Below are 13,433 nucleotides of genomic sequence, written 5' to 3'. Positions count from 1 at the left end.
GTGGTCTAGTATTTGTTCAGGAGGGAAGCATGGTGGCGGTATAGCGCCGCTAAAAATAGCGGCGTTATACCGTCTGATTTGCTGCGGGATTCGGACGCTAGCGGGGCGGTATTAACCCCCGCTAGCGGCCGATAAAGGGTTAATACCACCTCAATGCGCCTCTGCATTGAAAAACTCCTCAGTGTGAAAGGGGTCTTAGGCCCCATACACACGAGAGAATTTATCCGCGGATACGGTCCAGCGGACCGTTTCCACGGATAAATCCTCTCAAAGATTTCCGCAGATTTCTATGCGATGGAGTGTACACACCATCGCATTGAAATCCGCGCGGAAATCCTCTGGCGATGACGTGTCGCGCCGTCGCCGCGATTATGACGCGGCGACGGGCGCGACGCTGTCATATAAGGAATTCCACGCATGCGTCAAATCATTACGACGCGTGCGGGGAATCCCTTTGGACGGATGGATTCGGTGAGTCTGTACAGACGAGCGGATCCATCCGTTGGGATGGATTCCAGCAGATGGATTTGTTGTGCATGTCAGCAAATATCCGATCTGCTGGAATCCATCCCAGAGGAGATTTCTCCGCGGAAACAGATCCGCTGGCGTGTACACACCATAGGATCTATCCGCAGAAACCCATTTGCTGGGATTTATCTGCGGATGGATTCTATCGTGTGTATGGGGCCTTACTGTCATTTAGCAACAATTCAAACTGCATTATTTCACCATGTAAGCCCAGGTTCACACTGAGCTGCGTGAATGAAGCCGTGCGAGTTCAGCTGAACTCGCACAATTTCACTCCCGCATGTCAGTCCTGATTTTGGTGGCGATTTCACAGACATTTGTTTCTGCACAGATGTCAATGGAAATCGCACACCGAAATCGCAAAAAGTAATACAGAAACTACTATTTGAAATCGGTGCAGCACCATTGCCGGCAATAGCCAACGATTTTTGACACGTCAAATCGCACCAATGTGAACCAGGGCTAAATGTCATATCTGCTGTGGTAAGGTTGTATAGATTGTACAGATGTGCCCCTTTATAGGCAGGTTAAAAGCAACCCCCAAGCATGTTATTTGAATTAATTCTGTGTAGTGCGAATTGTCATGCAAATTTGGACACAAAGTCGCATGACAAGTCACAGCCCATTGATTTCAATGGCACCCGTTTCCATCTATGCGACTATCTAGGTTACTGCACTACTTTGATGCAACTTTGATCCAGAGACTGTAAAGTTGGATCAAAGCTGCACTCAAAGTCGCATCCTAAATCGCTCAACTTTGTGGTCGCAGTAGTGCAAACGTAGCCCCTGCCTACAAAATGGCCATTACTGATTTCCAAGATTCAGCTCCCTTTGATGTTAATGGGGTTTGTATTTGGCATCCGAAGTTTTGTAAACTTCAGTAAAATATACCCAAATTGTACCCAGCTACTACTAAAGCTACTCTTTACGAAAAAATATTCATCAAACTCTCATAAATATTAATTAAATGTTTACATTTGCATGAGTGATGGAGAGAAAAAACAATAAAGATTACACAGTCTCTGTTCAGGTCCAGTTTTGTACTGTACGGTGGGTCTTCAGCCATCCTTTAGGTTCACACTGCTGTGAATTCAAAATTGTGCGATTTTACTGCGATTTCGTCACTGCGATTTCAGGGAATGCCAGTCTATAGAGCTGAATTTCCATCGCACACGGATCAAACTCGCACAGGACCCTTTTTTCACGCAGCTTATATTCGCAACGCATTTAGGTGAACGGTACTAATGTTAAACTATGTAATTTAAATGACTTGCGAATTTGAGAAATCGCAACGGCTCAAATTCGCAATAGAATTCGCAGCAGTGTGAACCTAGCCTAACTGATGGATGAAACAAGTTCTTTTGAAAGTGAGTCTGGGGGAACTCCCTCTTATTGAGCCATTAAGTTAGACAGCTGTTGTTGAACATATCTTGGTATCATATGTGTTTCATCCAAGTAACATAGGCACGTGTTTAAACAGGGAAGTGGATATATAGACCTCTCGCTGTGAATAGACTGATATCCATAAACACACAGCATGGGCTCAATTAGCAAGGTCACACAATCGCAGGGCAGGGAGCCATAACAAGGATGTATATGGCTCTATTAGATTCATATGGAAGCGGTCTAAAGGGAAAGGAGGTCACATTCGTACATTGGAGAGCTTGTTCTAAAAGGTGTAGTACAGCAAAGTTTAAAAAATATTATTTCAAGAGACCTATGTGTATTTAAATATAGATTATAAACGAGCCCTATAGGTGTGCAAGACAAATCCTGTGTTATAACTGATATTTTGTCAGTTTTTCATTTAATGGTAAATAACCAATCTCAAAATATACCACCAACTCTGGATGCAAAGAGGAATATCTACAAAGCATTCAATGTGTCTTCCACTAAACATTTACTAGTGGTGAATCAATCACTATATTGTCCATTCACGCTGTATGGTGTGGATAGAGGAATCTGTTAGCTTTTTCTCCATTCAGTCTGCGGATTTACTGCCAAACTCCCCCCCAACCACTACCCCTTAGACCCCTTTCACACTGGGGCGGGAGCCACGGTGGCGGTATAGCGCCGCTAAAAATAGCCGCGCTATTCCTTCGGACTTGCCGCGGGATTCGGCCGCTAGCGCGGCGGTATTAACCCCCGCTAGCGGCCGATAAAGAGTTAATACCGCCCGCAATGCGCCTCTGCAGAGGCGCATTTCGGGCGGTATTGCCACGGTTTCCCATTGTTTTAAATGGGAAGGAGCGGTATACACGCCGCTCCTCTCACCGCCCCAAAGATGCTGCTGGCAGGAGATTTTTTTCTCTCCTGCCAGCGCATCGCCTCAGTGTGAAAGCCCTCCGGCTTTCACATTGAGGTTGCTGGGCAGGAGTTTTTTAGGCGGTATAGCAGCGCTATTTTTAGCGATGTACTGCCTGAAAAACTCCTCAGTGTGAAAGGGGTCTTAAGCTGCAAAGGTAGCAGTAGGAACTAAATTCCCTGTCGTGTTTGATGGGCACTACCACCCGTCAAACACGACCTATTTAAGTGAATAGTGTTGCAGATTGCTCTTCAGTAGGGAACATATATGTAAAGGAACACTTAAGCCTCATACACACGATCATGCTATCCCACATTTGTCCGTGGAAAATCCGACAACAATTGTCCAACAACAGCCTGTCATCACACAATTCCCATTGGATAATCTGATCGTGTGTGTAACAAGGCTTAATGCTTATACTGAATGAAATCAACATTCAATACAGGTGGAGGGATACCGACTTACCCAGTGAGGGTGGCGCCTTTTCCTTGTGACCCTGAACGCAAGTGGCATGCGAGAAAAATTATTGAATGTCTAGAGTTCCAGAAATATAAGCAGAGCTAGAGAAGCCCTGAATGCATTGAGAATTACTGATCAGGGCAGAAAAGTGGGAGAAAAAGCTTAAACTATCCATACACTGTACTATCTGAATGTACAATCTCCTTTTAAGTTGCCCATACATGGATCAAAATTCAGCCAGTTCAGCAAGGCCCAGCCAAATTTTGATCCATGTATAGGCACAGTGTTTGTACAGAAATAAATCTACCAATCGACTCCTGTACAACCACCCTGCTGGAAAACTTAAAGATATATAAGTGTAGCGCTGGAAAACTTAGCCTGCGGCACGAATTGGTGTATTCTGATGGTAGGAAAGTCTCCCTTCTGTCAGAATACAATGACTCAGCAGAGAGGATTCCCCCATTCACCTCAAATGTGTGGCTGGTGGAAACCTACTGTATTGGCTGCAATAAATCTACCATTACTTCTGTAGTTTAATCAGCTACCTGATTTGACACAAAGGAATTAATTGTTTAGGTATGTGCTCATAATAAATAGTTTTGGTAAGTCTAAGGCCGCGTACAGACGACCAAACATGTACGATGAAACCGGACCGTTTTCACCGTACATGTCTGCCCGGGGATTTCTGTATGGTGGCTGTACTCACCATCATACAGAAATCCGCGCGTAAACAATACGTGGGGCGTGTCCGCGCCATCGCCGCGACGATGACGCGGCGACGTCGGCGGCCCTGCCAGTTCAATGCTTCCACGCATGCGTCAAAGTCATTCGACGCATGCGAGGGATGGCGGGCGCTCGGACATTTACGGTAGGTCTGTACAGACGACCGAACATGTCCGAGCGGGCAGGATTTCAGCGGGCTGTTTTAAAACAAGTCCAGAAATATTTGCCCGCTGGAAAAAAGGCCCGGCGGGCAAATGTATGCTGGAATCCTGTCCGCTCGGGCCTACACACGACCGAACATGTCTGCTGAAACTGGTCCGCGGACCAGTTTCAGCAGACATGTTCGGTCGTGTGTATGGCCCATAAGGGAGATTGTGCAATCAGGTTGTATAGTCTATGGCATATGTGTCACACACAAGGCCCACGGGCCAAATTCGGCCTGCCAGGCCATTTCATATGGCCCTCACTTCCAGGACTTTTTTCAGGACGAATGTGGCTGAACTCCATTCTGCCACCTTCAGTACCTGCCCTCCACTCATTGCTCACCAATGTCACTTGTAAACAATGAAACTTCTGTCTTTACAAAGACCTCTTAGTAGCTCTCACAGATCCCTGCCTGCCCTGCACTCATGGTCGGGACAAGGTAGATGCAGGTGCAGTGTGGGATGTGGTATCACATGGTAAGCTACACTGTGATCCCCATCTGTGCCTGGGTGCATAGATGCCAACCAATAATCTTCCTGCAAGTGAGCGAGAGGAGAAACTGCCTACGCTGCCAAGGAGGTACTAGAGTCGGGTCGGGGAGGTGAAATGTGAGGAAGCTTATGGGGGGGGGGGGGGGTAGAAGAGGGCTGTGGAGGGAGATATGTGCAGAGGTGGGGATGAGGTAGAGTGGTGCAGAGGTCAGAGACAAGAAGGGGCAGAAATAAGATGTGGACAGCGTATGTACACCCCTAAATCCTGCACTCTGTACATAGCGCACTCCTGACCTTTGCACTTTGTACAGAATGCATCCCTGATGCACTCCTGGTATTTATTGCCCTTTTAAGAACCTCCAACTGTTGGTGCAATTGCCACACCCACTGTTTGATGTTGGGTGGGGGTTGCGGTTGAGTTCCTGCTCTTATTCTCTGAGAAATAGAGCCCTGGATACATTTTATATAGTCCTACAGAGACAACTGGTCCTTTTGAGGGCAGCCATAATGCTAATGTGGCCCATGATTTAATTGAGTTTGACACCCCTGCTCTTTGGCCTGCATACACATTACAATCTGACTGCACAAACTTTCTACAATCAACTTTAGATTTAGCATGAGGGTCTTCTTAAACTATCCAGTCAATCTGTATCCAATAAGGCAAGCCCTTGCACTACGCAGTTGTTGGTGGTTTTAGACTTGCCTTTTACAGACAGTTACCTGCACTTCCAGTGAGACCCGGAGGAGAAAATGGACAGAGGGGGTGGCATGACTAAGAGAGGAACAGGGTCAGGGGACGGTCAGCTAGGTCAGTGTGTTTGGTGGGGGTGTAGCCCTTACCTGATTGGAGGCAGAGGTTGAATGGGCAGGGTTCAGATGAGAGGGTCTATGCGGTGAGGTAGTTCTCTCACATTCCAAGGAGTCAGGAGAAGTGACAGCTTCCCACCCGCCGTGGTGTTAGGGGTTACTGAAGTGGATATGTAGGTCATTGTAATTTTGTGTCTAAGGTTTTATCGAGTTTATATAAAAAAGAAAAAAAAACAAATAAGTAAAAACTAAGAAAATGAATATACATAAAAACAATTCAGTAAAAATAATAATAAAAAAATTAAAATAAATTTGTATATTTGTATATACTGATAATTAAAAAAATGGTGTATGTTGCTAATTTGGTCACAGCAGTTGGCGGGTGAAGGGGTCTTTGGGGGATCAGTAATTGCATGGTTACAAAAGTGTGGAGGCCCATCTAAGGTATGCCGCTTTTACTTGGTTAGTTGTAGTTCTCCCAGGAGCGAGATCTCCTGGGGGAGGGGAATATGGAATCATGTGTGATGTTGGAACGTCTTCGAGCCGGTTGGGGCATGGCTGAGGACATGGACGATTATGGCGTTTCCACTTGGTTAGCGGTGGTTCTCCTAGGAGCGAGGTCTGCTGGGGGAGGGGAATATGGAATTATGTGTGATGTCGAAACGTCTTCGAGTTGGTTGGGGCACGGCTAAGGACATGGACAATTCCAGTTAAAATTGTGCCTTAAGTACACCCAAAGACCTCTTGTTGTTGGGCATTACATTGTTAAATTTGCACTTATTGGTATATTTTAAGGTTATGCTATTTTATTCTTTGGTTAATAAAATTGGCTGCTGTGGCCGTATAAAACCCATGTCACCCAGTCCGCGTGTTTATTCTAAATAGTAAGGACCCAGGATGACAAATCCTTTAGTCATGTATTCTCCACCAGAATGTATGGAGGACACTATTACTTGCATTCATCCAAGAAAAGTCTGTCACAGCCAGGATGGACGAAGATGAAGATCTGCATGCTGAAAGCTTTAGACCCCATCCTCTGTCCACCAATATTAAATAGCTTTTTTTTTGGGTGAAGTTATCCTTTTAAGTGGCTAAGGTTGTGTTTTTTTTTTTTTTTATAGCATGGGTGTTGCTTGAGAAATGGGTTCTGTTTTAGCAGGGAGACTGCATCAGATACAGCGGGTAAAATAGGTATCAAATACGTTAACATTTTTTATGGTAAATATTGCATGGGATTGCATTTCATTTCAATAACACTTTTAGGCTGGGTTCACACTGATGCGAATTGGATGCCGGTTTCACTGCATCCAATTTGCATGACAGGAGATTGTCTGTCTGTCTGTCTGTCTGTCTCTCAGTGGAGTGGGTTCACATACCTCCAGGGTGGCTGTGGAACGCACATCAGAAGGGTCCCATGCGTATTTGGTTTCGCCCAGGTTCACACTGGGTACGATTTGCTTCGATTTGAGATGCAATTTCACATGTGAAATCGCATCTCAAATCGGCGGCATTTGCCGGCAATTGTCGGCAATGGCACCGTCCTAATCAGTGCGATGCCGCACCTGCGGCACTGCACCGATTTCAAAAAGTAGTTCCTGTACTACTTTTTGCGATTTCGGGACTCGATTTACATTGACATCTGTGCAGAAACCTGCACAGATGTCTCTTAAATCGCGGCCGAAATCGGGACTGCCAGCGGGAGTAAAGCTGTGCGAGTTCAGCTGAACTCGCACGGCTTCACTCCCGCAGCCCAGTGTGAACCAGGGCTTCAGGTCCGAATTTGGACTAAAACGGTGAACGGGGATGCACCGGACCCCCTGCTGTGCCCCGCGGCCGCACAGAGTGTGAACCCAGCCTTAGAAATATATTTACCTAGAAAAATGGTAACGTGTTCAATTCTTATTTTACCCACTGTATATTATACTCCGTTTTCTAGACTATGCTAGTAATTTTGGTGATTGCACCTGAACACATGGAAAAGTATGTCTGCCTGTTAGTGAGGTACAAGAAAGGTAAAGACCTTGGCAACGGCACTGAACATGGAAGAACAGGCCTGTTCTGACACCAGAAGATTCTGCTTCTCGTTCTGGTCTCTGGCAGACAGACTGGGAAAATGGTGTGTGACCCAAAGCCAGCACATTCCTGTCAGTTTACTCACAGAACGAGAGAGTTTGAGTGGGGGATAGAGAGGAAAGAACAGCATGTGAGAGAGAACAAAAGCTGTAGTGTAAGAGAAACATTACTGAGAGGAAACTAATGGGATGGTCATAGGAATAAAAAAGACCTGACACCTGTCAATCATGATCCCGTGCAAAGCCAGCCTAGTCCCTCATGTTCCCACTTTTGTGCCACTGTTTCCTGCCATTCCACATGCCCATGTTTCTTTTGCTTGTACTTGAGAGTTCTTTTTTTTTTTTTTAACTTGTCTTGCTTTAGTTAGACTTCCCTAAAATGTAACGCCACACTCTATTTTCCATCTGTCTGGCGGATCGAATGACAACGGACTCTACGGTCCGTCGTCATCCGATCCCCCATCCCCCAGTGTGCAGAGACAGACCTGTCATCTGCCGGCCCTGCAGGGATCGACGGAGCGATCCCTGCTGAGCAAAGCGGCCTTATTTGTCTTCTCTTTGCATCTATGTGTTTGCTTTCTTCACAATACAACCTGTCTTGCTCTAAGGCCCTGTACACACGAGCGGATATCCGATGAAAACGGTCCGCCGGACCGTTTCCAGCGGACATTTCTGCTCCGGATTTTGATCTGATGGGCTGTACACACCATCAGATCAAAATCCCAGCGGAAAACATCGCTGCGCCGATGACGCGGCGACGTGCGCGACCCTGGAAGGTAAATGTCCGCCGAAAAATGTCCGCTAGGCCGTACACACGACCGGATTTGTCTGCTGGAACTGATCCGCGGATAAATCCCAACGGACAGATCCGGTCGTGTGTACGGGGCCCAACATACTTTTGCCTTCTAATGATCTGTTTAGCAGACTCTTATCATGCTCCTTTACTGTCTCTCTACTCATATGACCTGCTAGTCTGAACTTGCCATACTCTCTTCCCACTAGTGACTCCTGATCTCCCCTCACCAATGACTTTTGATCTCCCTTCTACAGTGACTCTAATGCCCTGTACACACGATCGGTTCGTCTGATGAAAACGGACCGATGGACCGTTTTCATCAGACGAACCGATCGTGTGTGGGCCCCATGAGTTTTTTCCCATCGGTGAAAAAAAATAGAACCTGTTTTAAATTTTTCTTATGGTTAAAAAAACAATAGAAAAAACGATCGTCTGTGGAGAAATCCATCGGTCAAAAATCCACGCATGCTCAGAATCAAGTCGACGCATGCTCGGAAGCATTGAACTTCATTTTTCTCAGCACGTCGTTGTGTTTTACGTCACCGCGTTGGACACGATCGGATCTTTAACCGATGGTGTGTAGGCAAGACTGATGAAAGTCAGCTTCATCGGATATCTGATGAAAAAATCCATCGGTTCGTTTTAATCAAACGAACCGATCGTGTGTACAGGGGATTAGGCCTCATTCACACTGGCATCATCAGTTTAGCCATGTGAAAAACGTTTCAGTTCTTACCCATTGCTTCATTCATCTTCCGTTCCGTTAATCACAGTTTTCATCTGTTTTCCGTTCCGTTAATCTCAGTTTTTTTTTTCCGTTTACTTACGTTAATTTACCCGTTTACATCAGTTTTTGCATCTGTTTCGATGAGTTTCTGTGGCTTTGATGACATTATCCAGAAAGCATTGCTCCTCCCATGCTGCATTGCAGTTTTCAGTAAATGACTTGTCCTTGCTGTTTCTTTCCTTTGTCCTTGCCCTTGTGTGTGCCATCTGCGTTGTGCGATGGATTCCAACAATTTTTGGGACAGCGTGACATTGTTTGTCATATTTGCATATATGTGGAGAAAAAAGAGCAAGAAAAAACAGACTGTGACTAGGAGCTGCTCCTGGGTAAGGATGAACTTTGGCTTGTTCGCAAAGTCCACGTGCAGAGCCCGCCAGGAAGTCGACACTGTGCTGCTCTAACAGTGAGACATTGTCCCGATGCACGGCTGCAGACATTGGGAAATGTCTCACTGCCTGTGATTAGCGCAGTGTAGTGTCGACTTCCTGGCATGCTCTGTACGTGGACTTTGCGAACACGCCGGAGCTCATCCTTACTCCTGGGAGACATCTCTGGCTGTGGTTCTCCTTGGGGATGTACCTCCCATGTACTTCCTATTGTCCAACTACTGTCTGAGTCATAGGTTGAGTTCACATATAAACAAAAAAATATATATTTCGGACGTTGACTGACATTGTCAGTTAAGAATCCATTTTCAAGGATCTCGACGTAGCCTTGTCCATTAAAAAAAAAATGATAAATTCGGAAGCGGAGGTTAACGGATGGTCATCCGTTTGCCCATAGGAATGCATTGTCCGTTGACGGGTGGAAGAAAAATGGATAGACGGTCCGTTCGTGTGAAAGGGGCCTTAATCTCCGCTCACCAGTAAAGCTGGCCATAGATGAGTAAGTTGTAAGATGAGTTTTTTTGTTCAAACAGCGGGTTAAGAAAAAAATTACCCAATTCCTCCATCCACACATTTGTGGTGGATGAGGGAATCCTCCCACTGAGTCATTGTATTCCGACAGCCGGGAGATTTCAGCCCTATCAGAATATACAGATCAGAACTGCAGGCTGTAGCCATTTTCCTACATGGTGGTTTTACAATTGGTAGATCTACTTCTGTGCAATCAATAGTATCTAGACATGGATCTAAATTTGTCCAGTCCCTGCTGAACGGGCCGAATTTCAATCAATGTATAGGCAGCTTAAAGCTGGCCATACACTAAGGCCCTGTACACACGATCAGTCCAAACTGATGAAAACGGACTGAGGTTCAGTTTCATCAGTCTAAACCTACCGTGTGTATGGCCCATCGGACTTTTGTCCTTCAGACCAAAGTTTTAAAACTTGCTTTAAAATCGGACTGATGACCGATCGGTCAAAACCGATGGTTAGTATGCAAAAGCATTGGTTCAAAACCCGCGCATGCTCAGAATCAAGTCGACGCATGCTTGGAAGCATTGAACTTCGTTTTTTTCAGCACGTCGTTGTGTTTTACGTCACCGTGTTGGACTCGATCGGTTTTTGAACTGATGGTGTGTACGCACATCAGACCATCGGACCGTTTTCATCAGTTTGGACTGATCGTGTGTACAAGGCCTAAGTGAATTTCAACTAGTTCCTGATGATGCCACCCAACATCCCTCAAAATGAATAATAGAAGGAGTTAGGTGAATAATTGTCAGCTGAGCAATGCTTGCATCTAATCAGATACAGTCATTGTTTGGGTATTTTGACAGCTGGTGGGGCCCACTGTCAAAAAACCATATAGGATAGATTCGGCCATCTGCGCTGTGTAGCATGGATAGAGGAACCTGGTAATTTCCCCCCCCGTTATACTGTATGTGTATTTCCGCGTACACACGGTCGGAATTTCCTATAGAAAAAGTCAGATGGGAGCTGACTTTTTCCGTCTGAATTTTCAACGGACTTTAAATAGAGAGCAGATTCTCTATTTTTCCGTCGGAAATTCCAACTGTGTTTTGCCTGGTCAAAAGTCCGACGAGGCATATGGCAAGTTTAACTCCTGGTCTCCTGCCACCAGTGCCTATTGATCCTTCTTCATCAATGACTGCTGATCTTTTCAAATCGATGTAATCTGATTATTTTTTTCACACCCTTTCATCTTACCTCATTTGTAACTTTTGATCTACACTTTATCAGTGATTCCTCACCTCTCCCGAGACTCCTGATCTCCCCTCACCAGCAACTCTTGATCTCCCTTCACTAGTGACTTCTGATTTCCCCTTTACCAGCTGCTGCTGATCTTTCTTCACCAGTCACTCACTCCTGATCTACCATCAGTAATTCTGGTCTTCCCTCGTCTGTGTTTCCATATCTTCTCTCTTTAGTGATTTTTTCCATATCTTCTCTTTAGTGATTTTTTTTTTTTAATCTTTCCTGATGTGCCCTCCTCCTCACCAGTGACTTCTGATCTCCCTTCCCAAGCGACTTCAGATTCCCCCTCACCAGCTGCTGCTGATCTTCCCTTACTAGCAACTCCTGATCTACCATCACCAACAATTCTGGTCTCCCCTCATGTGATTAGTGATTTATAATCTCCCCTGATCAGTGACTCCTGATCTGCCCTCATCTATGACTCCTAAACTTCTCTATCTTGTGACTCCTGTTCTCTTCCACCCAGTTCTTCATCTACCCTCCTTGGGGAAAACTCCTCATGTCTTCACCAGTGACTTTTGATCTCCCCTCTCTAATAACTCCTAATCACTTAAAGCCCATACGCACGATCAGACTTTTTGACAACAAATGTCCGACGGACCTGTTTGATCGGACAATCCGACTGCGTGTACGCTTCATCGGACAAACTTTTTGTGTTTTTCATTGGACAAATGTTCACTGTGCAAACAAACTTTCCAGCAACAAATGTCCGATGGAGGCCAGACAAGATCAGACAACAATAGAAGAAGTTGCCCACAGGGTGGCGGTAAACAGTTGAAATACCATGTGATTTGGTGAAAGTTGGCTAAAAAAAGTCCTGCCGTGTGTATGCAGAACAAGTTCACAGTCAACACCCTTCGAACAAAAATCCACGGAAAAGTCAGATGGAAGTCCGATGTGTGTATGAGGCTTTACAAGTGACTTCTAATCTTTTCACACCAGTGATTCATGATCTTCCCTCATCTGCGACTTCTGATCTTCCCTTTACCAGTGATTCATAACCTCTCCTGACCAGTGACTAATGATCGCCCCTCACCAGTGACTCCTGATCTACTATCACCAGTGACTCCTGATCTACTATCACCAGTGACTCCTGATCTACTATCACCAGTGACTCCTGATCTACTATCACCAGTGACTCCTGATCTACTATCACCAGTGACTCCTGATCTACTATCACCAGTGACTCCTGAACTTCTCTCTCTAGTGACTCGTTTCTGTCCAGTGCCTCCTGACCTCCCCTGACCAGTGACTACTGATCCCCCATTCACCAGCGAATTCTGATCTTCCTTCATCTGTGATCCCTGACTTTTTAGTGACTAATGTTCTCTCCTACCCAGTTCTTCATCTACCCTCCTTAAGACACTCTACTTGTCATCACTAGTGACTTCTGATCTACTCCCTCTAGTGCATGGGTCTTCAAACTATGGCCCTCCAGTTGTTCAGGAACTACAATTCCCATCATGCCTAGTCATGTCTGTGAATGTCAGAGTCTTACAATGCCTCATGGGATGTGTAGTTCCGCAACAGCTGGAGGGCCATAGTTAGACAAACCCTGCTCTAGTGACTCCTTTTCGTGTCTCTCTATTGACTCCTGAACTCCCATTACCAGTGATTCTTCATCCACCCCCAGTGACTCTTTCATTCTCTGTCTCCTGATCTCTCTTCTCTAGTGATTGCCAAAGCCTTTCTTGCATTTTTTTTATACAGACCACTGACATGCTTTACATGGCTCTACAGGTTTCTATGTACAGTATATACTGCTTTAGTATATTAAACAGACTAGGAAGCAAATAAGTGAAGCTCATGTTCAGGGTTTACATACACTTTAACTCTATAAATAAAGTTAATACCACACTGAAAGATACTGTTCTCCAGCCTTTTCTGGAAAAACAATAGAGACCAATAGCTAGATTCAGGTAGAGTTAGGTCGGCGTATCAGTAGATACACCGACCTAACTCAGAATCTTCGCCGACCTATGTTTAAGTGTATTCTCAAACAGAGATATGCTGAAACATATCTAAGATACGATGGCTTGTGCCGTCCTATCTTAGGTTGCAATATTGAGGCTGGCCGCTAGGTGGCGCTTCCATTGTGGT

General features: G+C 45.4%; 1 protein-coding gene across 1 annotated transcript in view; it reads left to right on the top strand.

Annotated features, from left to right (window-relative positions):
* Window positions 1-13,433, top strand: part of EHD2 (EH domain containing 2) — a 68,918-nt gene that overhangs the window by 33,009 nt on the left and 22,476 nt on the right. The window lies entirely within an intron of this gene.

This window comes from Rana temporaria, chromosome 9 (assembly GCF_905171775.1).
Source record: "Rana temporaria chromosome 9, aRanTem1.1, whole genome shotgun sequence".
In the NCBI taxonomy this organism is placed as follows: domain Eukaryota; kingdom Metazoa; phylum Chordata; class Amphibia; order Anura; family Ranidae; genus Rana; species Rana temporaria.
The sequence above is the reverse complement of the archived record's forward strand: the minus strand, read 5'-3'. Positions and strand labels throughout refer to the sequence as shown.